Source organism: Uranotaenia lowii, chromosome 3 (genome assembly GCF_029784155.1).
Source record: "Uranotaenia lowii strain MFRU-FL chromosome 3, ASM2978415v1, whole genome shotgun sequence".
Lineage (NCBI taxonomy): Eukaryota > Metazoa > Arthropoda > Insecta > Diptera > Culicidae > Uranotaenia > Uranotaenia lowii.
This window is the reverse complement of record NC_073693.1, coordinates 35090686-35103640: the sequence shown is the minus strand read 5'-3', so window position 1 is coordinate 35103640 and position 12955 is coordinate 35090686. Positions and strand designations below refer to the sequence as shown.

Genomic DNA, 12955 nt, shown 5'->3' with positions numbered 1-12955 from the left:
GGCATCAGGGGAACATCGATGTGAGGATGATCGTTGGAGCGAAAATCGCTTTTGATTCGCATGTCCATTTTTGGAAACATACCGTGGCGTCGTTGTTGCAGCGCAGCGTGTCGAATAATCCGTGTTGAAGGAAGAGAAGGGACCAACCAATACGCGCAGCATCCAGTCAGTGATATATTAAAAATCTCATAAATTATTGCAACCTCCTCTTTTCCTCGTACCAACAGGATCAACAGCAGCAGCAGCAGAGTGTCGGTCGAATAAATGATGTCGAGTTGGGGGAGCGCTAGATTGTTCTCAATTATTATGGTAATTCTCGCCTCGATCGCTGGAAGTAGCTCCAGTGGACCATCAGCAGATCGCAGCAGATTCAAACCGTGAAATTGGGAGGCTGCGATCCCCTTTTATTTCTTTCTTATCTTCGCAAGATTCTCAGAAAAAAGGGTCTATCTTTCGAATTTTTCCCCAACATGCACAAACTTTCGTCCTACTTCCTAGGACCTTGAATCATATGTGCCGAGCTTCACATTAACTAGTGTGACTTTTATCTTCCCACTCGCCCTAGGAAGGAGGTGGACCGCCCTCAAAGTCAAATAAAATTCAACAACGACAACGAACAAAAAAAATTAAGCTCAAACTCTGCTGGATATTTACCCTTTCCTCGGAACTGCGCTCAGTTACATACATTTATTCATCAGCAAACAACAACGGCAACAAACAAACGAGAGATGAAAAAAACGTAAAGCCGGAAAAAGATGGTTGCGATGCGATGCGATGGGGCGGAATTGGCCTGGCTGGGGAGATTATCACTGGACCGGCTGTTGCCGTTGATCTGCTGAATGGATACACGGTCGCAGATTTTTTTTAAGCTACGAACTGCGGAGAAAGTGTGGTAATGCTCGCAAATGAAGTCAAGATCAAGATCTTGATCTGGAATTCAAATTCTGCTCGAAATTTAGCAGTTGGTTGAGCTTGAACTTGTGTGTTGTATGAGAAAAAAAAACCTATCAACCAAATGCTCTTTGATTATTTGAAAATTGAATTCTTGTTGAGTATTAAAACAGTTTACAAATGCATATAAATCCAGAAAAAAATGAGCTAGGCTTTTTATTGGAACTGAAATCGATTTTCATCCACATGTGTTTTTTGGAAACATACCATACCCCTTTAGGGCAAAAAAGAGATCGCATTGCGTTAAGTCTTTCGGAAAAAAGCAGGTATAATCCTCCAACGTGCTATTTCCGATGATTCTGTCGAAAACCTCGTTAATTATTGCAATGTCAGTTGTAAAAATAGTACCAAAGGCAACAAAAAAAAGAGTATTTTATCATACATAGTACATAGTTTTTCAGAAGTCGAGAAATAAGAACGGGAATTTCGTTGTCTCCTTAGAACAAAGAAACAAATACATATGTGTACATAACGGCATTATTGGAATCAGAAAGTTAACTAGAAAAAAAAAATAGAAGCAGCCAGAATTAAGATATGAAAATTTAAAAAAAAAATTCAAAGTTCAAACTAAAAATATATTACAAAAAAAAGCTTTTAAGAATTCAGTATTCTTTATTAAGATTCTGAATGATAACTCAAACAAAGATGAAAGTTCCAAATTTATACTAACATGAGATATAAGATTATAAAGCCGTAACAAAAATTTAATGAATAGAATTTGGCATCTCAAACCAGGATAAAAATTCAAAACAGTAGCTCCAGGAATTGAACAATATAATTTAGACCAAGGATGAGCTACCTTTTGAAGCAACGGGCCACTTTTAATTAAAAATTCTTTCGGCGGGCCGCGTTAGAATATAATTTAGGTTATAATAGTTCGCAGAGCTTTACGCTATTTTTTAAAACGACAAATTGTTGACAAGAAAAAAAAACTGAAAAAGGTTAAATAAAACGAATTCATGTACTTGCATAATGAGTTTTTATAACCATCCGAAATTGAATAGGTTCATCAATAAATCTTGATCGTTTAACAATAGTTTAAATGTTTAAATTGATTTGAAATGTTTAGCGCATATTCTTTTTTACAACAAGGAAACATCATCTGCTTCCCTGATATTTATTAAAATCGGAAATTTTTGAAAGTCTTTCAATGGTTCGTAAGAAGATTTGAACCGTTTTCTGAGAATACCCTTGTTTTGCTCGAATCGATGCGATGGTATTTTTCTTCATCACTTCCAATTAAAAATTTCATGAAGCTTAACCATAGCGATTTTTTCTGTGCTGATCTTCGGAAAATGTTTCACAATTTATTTCAAATTTTCGTGAAGCCTCCATTTTACTATATAAACGGCGATTTTTTCTTATTTGAAGTTCCGTATGAAATCATTGTATTGAGATGTTGATCAAGGTTTAAAAATCATGAAAAATTTATAATTTTACAGATTTTTAACAAGATTTGTCAATGTTACAGTTTACATTTTTGATTCTAGACATTTTTACAGATTTCATAAATTTTATTAATCTTATTTAGATACCTCTGGGATAGGCTTTTTGAAATCCTATGCCTTTGTTAATTTTGAAGAAAAATGGCTCAATTTAAACAATGTTAAGCATTGTTTGCCTATTAAATTTCTGAAAATAACACCAAACATAACACACATTCACATTTTTCCAAGGTGCAAGTAATTTCAGAACTGATTTTGACTTATTCAGGGGCGCTGAATCCAATTATTCTACTAGTTTTTTTTTGTCAGTTCTAGTTTTCGTGATAACTGTTAAAAAAAAGGGAAAAAATTAGTTATTCAATTTGTGTATTTTTATGACAAAACTGTAAAATACAAATACTTATTGACTCAATGATCAACTTTCCCAAAGACTCCAAGTAATTTTAAATTTTGAGTAATAAGTTACGGAAGTTTTCTTTTTGTTTTTTTTTTCTCCAAACCTGCAAAAAACGAGAATTTTGAGAAAACTTGAAAAAAAACTAACTTAAATTGAATCTTCAATATTTTTAAAATCGTAAGTCAAATCATTCGCAGTCTTCAACACAGTTGTTGAATGAATTAAAATCTTTTATATCAAATATTCAAAAACCTTCTTCAATGATGGCAGAAGAAACTAAAAAACTATGATTATCGATGTTTTAATTTAATTTCTCATTAAAAAATCTCTGATTAAATGAAAGTAGCACACTTGTTGTTCGAAAAATTAAATATCTGAGATAAGTTTCTAAATATTGCTATAAAGTTAAAAACGATTCTAAATGATATTTTTTATATTATTCTGTTATATTTCTTTTGAATACTGCTTCGGAAATATCTAGTTGTTTTCATCAATTCTGTAATTCATTTCTAAATGTGAATTGCCGTAGTAGAATTTTATTTCTTAATCTAAATTTAGTTCTTAAATAAAATAATGAAATATTATTCGGAACTCTAGTTTCATTGATTTGTTCTTTAAAATCTAGCTCTCATTTTTTTTTATTTTTTTTTCAATCTGAAACGAGTTAAATTAAATTTCAACCATTCGTTTCTAATAGAAACAAATTTGCAACAAAAAATGTTTGAATAAAAGTGATTTTTTGTACTCCATAAAGGACACATTATTCCAAAATTTTTCAAACAATTTTCAATAAACAACAGAGGAGAACAGCATTTTTATGCCTAAGCTTTAAAAACAAATTTTGGAAGATTTGGTCTTCCTGTTTTCGAAACGTTTGTCGTTTCGCTTTGCTTATCAACGATAGTTTTGGTGATATGGCGTGTGGAAATTTTGAAATTGGTCAGCCTTGGGTAAAATCAATCTCTGAGTAACTAATAAACCTACATATAAATTGAAAACAGATTTAAATCAATCATTCAATCAAGGATTCCGATCTTGTCGAGTTAATTTTGTTTCAGATTCAGATTTGCAAAGATAAGGTTACAACTTTTTTGAACATAATTCAAGAAAGCATTCGTTATTAAAAATTTTAATTCATTCAACAGCTTCGTAGAAGACTGAAAAATTATTTTACTAATCTTTTTAAAAAATATAAAAGATTCAATTAAGTTTAAATCTTGTTTAAAATTCCGTCAAAATTCCCCATGAAAAAACAAATTAACTAGAAAGAAATAACTTTTTTTTTCAGAAGAAAATCTATAGCAGTCTTCGGGGAAGTTGATTGTTGAGTTAAACACTTTATTTTCAAAATACTTGCGATGCTCTACAGTTTTGCCAAAATAGTGCACAAATTTGTAAATTTCATAAAACAAATTTGTGCACCTTTTTGGCAAAACTGTAGAACATCGCAAATATTTTGAAAGTAAAGTGTTCAACTCAAGAATCAACGTTCCCGAAGACTGTGATAAAATTTCTTCATACCTATTTTCAAAAAAATATCTAAAAATCAAAAACTAATAGAAATTTAATAATGAATATTTGGAATCAGCTCCACAAAATTATTCAATGTTAATTTTGGTGCATTTTGAAATAATAAGAATCATGAGCAGAAGCATCAATTTCTGATAGCCCAAGGCAAAAAAAAATCACAATTTTCCGAGGTGCAAAAATTTTACAGCTGATTTTGACTGATTTGGGAATGCTGCATTAAATTTCATTATCTCAGTTCCCATTTCTGAGATTTCTTCATAAGATAGGTAAAAAACATTTAAAAAAATAGTGGCCTTTTTGAGAAAGAAAAACTGTGAAATGATACAAAGATTTTGAAAATAAAAAATGAAATGAATGGTGAACTTTTTCGATGCTGCGAGTTTTTTTGTCTCCTGAGAAAAATTTACATTTGTTTTCTTATTGATTTTTTCCAGTTTAAGGAAAATTCAGGATTCCGATAAAATTTAAAACCGAAAGAAGGTTTGCAGTCTTCTATTGTTAGTGTTTTATGGGGATTAAAATTTTTAAATTAAAAAAAAACTTGAAAACGTCCTTTTGTAATGTCAGAAAAGGTGAATTTTTTTTTCAATTGAATTTAAAAAAAAGTGGGATTATATTAACCCTCCAGTGTCCCATGTTTACTAAAATTGTCACAAACCGCATCGCTAAATGATAAAAAAAAATTTGTGTTAAGATTCCGTAATGATGACAGCTGTTTGACATGAAATTGACATTTGACATAAAATCAAGAAAATGATCCATTTTAACAAAAATCATAATTTTCGAAGTCTCAAAAGAAATAGTTTCATTTAGTTTTTCGTTCAGAGAAAAATATAAATATGTAGCCTTAAAGTAACAAAGATGCTGGATTGATTTGAAAAAATAATAAATTGACCGAAGTAAGATCAAAATAATTAAGTAAAAAATTACTTAAAAATATTTGTTTGATAAATCAAATATCTTACATCAATATGGATTTGTATAGAATTAAAGTTATTTGTAATCACAAAATTCAACATCTGTAAATTTTTCAGTGATTAATAATTGGGTTCAAGTGGATTTATTTTCTAAAGCATTTTAGCTCTGAGAATAAAAAATCTAGACAAAACCTGGATCCTTCAGAAGATAATAAAAAGTTTTAAAATAAGTTTTTGATTCTTAGGTAGGTTTATTTGTTTATCATAAGGTAACCAGATTTTTTTCAGCCTGTATCGGGGCCGGACAAATCCGAACAATGTTATATAAAACCCTGGCAAAATCCAGGCATTTAATTTCAAAATTGACAGCCATAAATCCGGACAATATTCGGGCAAATTTTGTCAAAACCCAGAAATTACACAACAAAAAAAATCAAAACTCCTCAACAGATTATAAATTGTGTTTTAGGCTTCCAAAAAACTTCAATGATTATGTTTAAAAAAAATTGCCCAAAAAATTTCATTTTAGAGGCATACATTAAAAAAAATTACATCATAATTTGATTTTTGACGTAGAATTACGTCTTACGGCAACACTATAGGGGGGCAAATTGAAATTCGCGAACGGATCTCGCGTCACGAAAAACGCCTCTTTCAAAGACATCTTTCTTAAAAGACATACCAAGCCTGCTCAACGTTGATTGGCTATTCGAAAGTGAAAGAAAACTAGGACGCCCCGCCCCTTCCTGAGTTTTGTATTTTTTTTTCAAGCGAAAGGAATAAAAGAAGGGGTCGACTGACGGTTTGTTTCACTTTTTCAGAGAAATTCAAAGCTGTCACATGGGCAGAGCAGAACAGAGATGGCCAACTGCAGCGGGAGCAAGTAGTGATAGCTCAGATCACCTGCGACACCAATCACCAAACACACACACACACACACACACACACACACACACACACACACACACACACACACACACACACACGCACACACACACACACACACACACACACACACACACACACACACACACACACACACACACACACACACACACACACACACACACACACACACACACACACACACACACACACACACACACACACACACACACACACACACACACACACACACACACACACACACACACACACACACACACACACACACACACACACACACACACACACACACACACACACACACACACACACACACACACACACACACACACACTCCCATCAACACCTTCCATCGCCATGCCACACACACCTCCCGTCACTACTCATGGAACACCACCCGCCCACCGCAGCTTATTTCCCACCATCACCCACCGTACACCTCCCCACCACACTTCCCAACACCACCCATCGCTCACCACCCACCTATCGCACGCCACCACCCACCCATCCTTTTCTCACGCCCATCGCACACCACCACCCGGCCTTCCATGCTACTGGCCCATCGAACACCACCATCCATCCTTACCACCCACTCATCGCACACCACCACCACCCACTCACCCATCGCACACAACCACCACCCACCCACCCATCGCACACCACCACCACCCACCCACCCATCGCACACCACCACCACCCACTCACCCATCGCACACAACCAACACCCACCCACCCATCGCACACCACCACCATCCACCCACCTATCCCACATCACCACCACCCACCCATCCAGACCATCCACACCACCCACCCATCGCACTCGTCATCCCTGAATGTTAACAGAAAAGTCAAGACTCTCTCTTTTTAAGATTTTGGCCCTGAAAAGGGCCGTTTATTGAAGTTTGATTATATGAAAACATAGTTGATCCAACGATTGCCTCGGAATCCTAGGTAAAAGCAACATTTTTAGCTAGTGATTGCTAGGTGATCTGAAGGGAAATAAAAACAAGATACTGATTTCAACGAGACGCATAAGGCTAAACAGTTTGAAAGTTTTGCATTGAGTCAAGCGTTTAGATCAAAACAGTCGTTGTAAGCTTTTCTCGCAAGCGTTTGATACAAAGCTCGTGTGTTGGTCACATTACTTGCATAACTGCCGGGCGCAATCATTTCGACGGCCTTTTGCTATGCAGTTGAAAAAGCTGCATACTATCTTTATGGGTCGTTTTAGACCATTAATAGGTATCAAACGACAATTTATGGAAGAATGACTTTTCTTGAAGATAAATTCCTTTAAAACAAATTCGACATACTTTATTCTAGAATGCTAATTTAAGACGAAAAGCATATTGACGCACAAAGACATTGTAATTCTACGTGAACTTCTCGGTCGTTTCTTATATACAACCTCTGTAACTTTTTTTTTGTTTCTTTTCACCAAATATGTCTATCATAAAATTTACAATTGATATTTATGTTATTGTTATAACAAAAAAAAATTAATCTCCTCATTTCAAAGTATTGATTGCCCGGTTTTTATCTGGGTTTGCTTGTAAATTAAATTCAGAATTTGGGAACAGTCAGACCCGGCTCGGTTGCCCGGATTTCATTGCACGGATTTTCCCGGATATATTTACTCTATTTGGCGAAACAAAAAAAAAACGAATTAAGATATAACTTTTTTTTTAAATCATGCCTCCAAATCGATTTTTTTCGAGTAAGTTTTATACAAATAATCAGTTTTTTGGAAGCCTAAAACACGATTCAAAATCTGTGGAGGAGTTTTGTTAAAAAAAATTTCTTTTTTTTTCTTGATTTTTGTTGAGTAATTTCGGTTTAGACAATATTTTCCCATTATTGCCCGGATTTATGGTCATCAATTTTGAAATCAAATACCCGGATTTAGCCAGGGTTTATATAAAATTGCACAGATAAGTCTGGCTCGGATAAATGCTGTAAAAATTCTGGCAACCTTAGAAAAAAAAATCCATTTGTACGGGTAACACTTGGTTATAAAATTAATAAATAAATATATCATTCCTCTGACAGCTTTGACATAATGTAAGCCAAGTGACATAAAATTTAACAGACAAACGGATATTCCTATGAAAATTCGTCAACAGTTAGTCCCACTAAACTTTCAAATTGTTAAAACACAACATAATAAACAGCATAATCCAACACAGAAACCCAATGACAGTTCAAGTTAAGTCGAATCAAACTTACAAGAAAACGAAATTTTATCGGTAGAAAACCACAAACATTTGAAGTTGATTTTCACTAATTGAGCCCCTGAGGAATATCCTGTAAGTATCGAAACGTTGGAGGAAAAAACTGCCGTTTTTACTTTACAAAAATCCGAATGAAAATTTGAGTACAAGCCAGGAGGCATTTCAACATTGCTTACAAGTGAATTAGTACAATACAAACATTACATACCTGCAAGACTTATATTTTTGCATTTTTTTGTGGTCTTAATCCTGTCTTATTGAGTTATAACCTTGATATAATGCTATCAAGGGATGATGTAATTTAGTTATGTAATTAGTTATAATTATAATTTAAAATATTTTAACATCCTACGAGTATTAAATTATATCTCATTTTGATAGGAAAAATTAAATATCTAAATATCTCATCTTAATATGGTTTTGTTTTTGTCCTAGATCGGGTCCATTCGTAAAGTTTTGTATGCTTCATAAAGGGTGTCCACGATGAAATTGCCACACACTAAATTGATTCGCAAAATTCGAGTTTTCATCCGATTGCCCTCAAATTTTCAGGAATTGAAATATAACTATTATACTTCATTTTACCATTATACTCGTATTTTATTTACAGTCCATACGCAAATGCCCGCACTTTGGCCGTAACCCCGGCCATAAGATTCTGCACAACCTGTGAACCAACCGTTTTTTTGCATGTAAACCCATACTTTCTTCAGTTCCTCGACTGTCTTCACTACCTTAGGTCGTTTAAGGAGGTGCTGCTTCATAATCGCTCAGTACTTCTCGATGGGGCGGAGCTCCGGAGTGTTGGCAGGGTTGAACATTTTCGACATGAAATTGGCCTTATTGTCCGCATACCACTTCAGCACGTCCTTGGAGTAGTGGCATAAGGCCAAAACCAGCCAGAAAATTGTTGGGACGTTGAGGGCCTTCAGGAGAGGAAGCAGCCGCTTCTGGAGACACTATTTCATGTACATCTGTCTGTTCATCTTGTCCTGTGTCACGAAAGGTGCACTCCACTTCCCGCACGTGCAGGTGGCTTGCCAAACCAGGAATTTATTCGCAAATTTGGATATCTTCTGAGTGCAGCCATGCTTTGGAACGATGAACTTATCCTTGGCCGTGAAAAACAGGTTGCCGGGGATCTGTTTGAAGTTGGCCTTCACATATGTTTCGTCGTCCATGATGCAGCATTCAACTTTCGTCAGCATGTTGAGGTACAACTTCCTGGCACAGGTTTTGACGTACTTGTTCTGCTTCTCGTCGCGATTAAGGGCCTTTTGTACCTTGAACGTTCGAAGTCAAGCCTTAGTTTTGGCCATCCGGACAAAACTTCGACTTAGGTGCAGCTTCTTAGCCACATCCCGAACGGAGACGTTCGGGTTTCGGTTGAAGGCCTCAACTACGCGGTTGTGATTTTTGGTGTTGTACGAAATACTTTTTCCTTCACTTCTGGGCTTCCGACCGGTGGTCAATCGTTCCTCAAATCGCTTAATCACTCGCGACACCGTGGAATTCGCGATTCCCAACGTTTTAGCGATGGAACGATGCGAGAGATCCTTGTTCTCGTGATGATTTTATCACTCCATTTCCGCGAGTTCTCAGATCACAAAACTTGCAGGATGTAAACAATGCACTATGAACGAAATCCAACCAAATTTTCATTAAATTCTACCCAAAGGTTAAAAAGTTAGAGCAATTCATAGTGTGGCAATTTCATCGTGGACACCGTATAATACAGACCCCGTTCGATTTTGACAACACGCCCAAACATGTTGCGTTGCTTAAATCGAATGTTTCCAAAATCGAACGATTTTTTCCTCAAAATTATGTCATGTTTTTTATGCATTTACCCTTTTCTTGTTTTTTTTTATAATATTTGTTTTTTTTTCATATTGGCTATTTATGCTACTCTCCACCATTTTTTATATTTGTTGTCATTTAAGTGTTTTATTTGTATTTGTTTTTGATTATACGAAATTTTCATCAATTTTGTCATTTTTCAGTACTTTATAATTTTTTTTTCAATTTTTGTTTTTGTTGGAACGTTAAAACGTATTTGTGGTGTTTGTCTAAATTATACCGGTCCTGTTATACCAAAAACTGTAAGGAAATGTTTTTTTTTTCCTAAAAGCCGTTCGATTTTGGTGCATGTGCCAAAATCGGATGGTGCCAAAATCGAATGTTGCCAAAAATGAACTGCCTCTGTAATCACTGTTAAATTATATAACATTTCAATTGCCACTGCCACAATTGCTTATTTACACTGTACACGGTGTTATCAGAACAAGCAATGAAGTTTGGAGGACTGCTCCACGTTTAGATTTCTCGGAACCAAAACCTTGAAATTGATAGTCCGATTTCCGTAATTCGTAAGATAATGCAAATGGGAAACGAGTGACAATGCCATGCATAATTTTGAAGTTCCATAAGAACGACACATTTTTCTTATGATTTGTTGCACTTTGAAAATGTTTAATATGTTTTGGGCATACACATTTTTTAATAAATTTTTTGTCATTTTATAATATTAAACCGTTGATGATGTCATTTACACAACGTTACTAATCGTTAACGTACTTCCAATAGTTATGTAGGATTTTGTAAAGTTTATTTAGCTTTTAATTTGAATTTTCTATTTGACTCAACACTCCAACTTTTATATACTCACAGAAACGATCCTCAATCCAATGTCGTATAACTAATCAGCGATCGTAAATAAACTTCCAATGCTTTCGCTTTTCTCGTACTCGGGGTTGTAAATATTTTGATCACTGTTTTGCGCAAACAACTTTGATTTGATCAAACTGTGAACTCTTGCTATAACTATGCCAATCCACGCCAACTTTGACCTGCGATCTGATTCACAAATAGAACGACGACGTTATTACTATTTTGAGAAGGCAACCGCCAATAAATCGTGATTTATGATCTAAACCAGAACACCCTTTTGTTGAATGGGGTAGAAATGGAATGAAAAATAAATACACCGGCAATTGATAATTCGCAACACAACCACTACACAACGCGAACTTCGATTGGGAATCGATCACGTCACGAATTGTTTCTACACAAACGCGGCAATACCGATGGATGACCGCACACAGCTCTTGCGTTGGAACAGTACCGGACTCTCGACTACTTAGATGAACTTTTTCGCCAATTTCACCAGAATCCCCCCACGACAGACGGCACAAACTCTCTCCCCCAAGTTGAAGAAAAAGAAAAGCATGAAGAGAAAAAAAAACGAGACCCAACGACGACGACCGGCAGTGGAAAGGTCTCGCGGTATCTTTTGCACTTTCTACTGCGATCGCGACGACAGTGTGCCGCTAATCTCACCTCTCTAATCAGCCCGAATCCCACGGCAAGACACAGAACACAAAACACAAACGGTCAAATATCTGCAAACCTGCAAACGGCAAATGAACGAAGTATCTTAGTAGATCACACGGGGTTCAGGGGATCAAAACGGCAGGGTTTCCGGCCCAACTGGAACCAACTATACTAGTTTCTACCTTTGAATTCCGGAACTCCCGGAGACCGAACCGATCTGGTGCGCGGCAACTCGCGAACTAACTAACTCTAGGGCGATGCGGCGACCGGAGACGATCACTAAATCCAAAATAAAACGGCACTGCAATGTACTGGTTGAACGCGGTCAGATTAGAGGAACTCTATAGCAAGGTATCGGCTTACCTACTCAGCAGCTCCAGTCAATCGACGTGCCAGCTCCAGAGCGATAGAGAGCGCCGCGAGCAGCACGTGTTTGGGCCCGGTTGGATCAACTGGCGCAAGTAGGGAAGCAACCGCGCGCGCAATTTCAGTTGACGTAACTGCTGCACAGATTTTGCTGTTGAACTAAGAGAGGGTAGCCGTTCCGAGATAGGTTCTCTCGGAATAAATAAGCTCGGTCGAACTTAAACTAGGTATCTGGAGCTTTTTTTCGGAGCGTTATAACACAAGGTAACACGTGGTGGAGGTCTGAATTATTAAATTCTGTTGATGCTTAAGCTTCGAGAAATGACAAAATGACAGTAGGTAGAATATGAAATTAAAGTATTTCTTCAAATAGTTTGTTCTATTGTCATTCCCTCATTCATTTTTTTTTTCGAAAAACTCGAAGGCGGAATAAGTAAAGTTTGATTTTTTTTTAATTTCTAATGAATTAATTCAAACAATACCAAGGCCTAAAAACAAACTGTGGAAGAGTGGAATTTTATTGCCTATGTATTCTTAATTTTTCAATTTATTGTTTAAAAAACATCTGAATATTCCATGTCTTGCAATGCAAATTGTATGCAGCTTTGTTGCATGCACGCTTTTGCCCAATTTATTAATTTTTGAATTATTTTAGCTTCACGCCTAATGACGCTGACCTTGAATATGATAATTTTTTTTGCAAAATTCGAGAACTTTTCAAGCAAATTCATCCAAATTTAACATGGGTGGTTATTTGGGTACGAGGAAAGTTTCTATAATTATTTTGGACTCCACCTTCTTCTGTAGGGGAGATACAGGGTATGGAGGGCTGGATTAGGTAGAGGGCGTTCCTAGTTCCTAGCTATCGAACGAGCGGCT

At 35.9% G+C, this 12955-nt stretch overlaps 1 protein-coding gene across 4 annotated transcripts in view; it reads right to left on the bottom strand.

Moving 5' to 3' along the window:
* LOC129757227 (tetraspanin-9) overlaps positions 1-12007 on the bottom strand; it is a 63979-nt gene extending 51972 nt beyond the window's left edge. Inside the window, exons 1-2 of one of the 4 annotated variants that reach the window (XM_055754371.1) lie at positions 11893-12007; positions 11046-11233 (exon numbers count right to left, since the gene is read on the bottom strand). The gene's annotated coding sequence lies outside the window, so the exon portion shown is untranslated. Of the gene's footprint in view, positions 1-11045; positions 11234-11716 lie in introns of all 4 variants that reach the window. The other 3 variants (XM_055754373.1, XM_055754372.1, XM_055754374.1) reach the window with 3 other exon arrangements.
* Between the last annotated feature and the right edge of the window lie 948 nt (positions 12008-12955).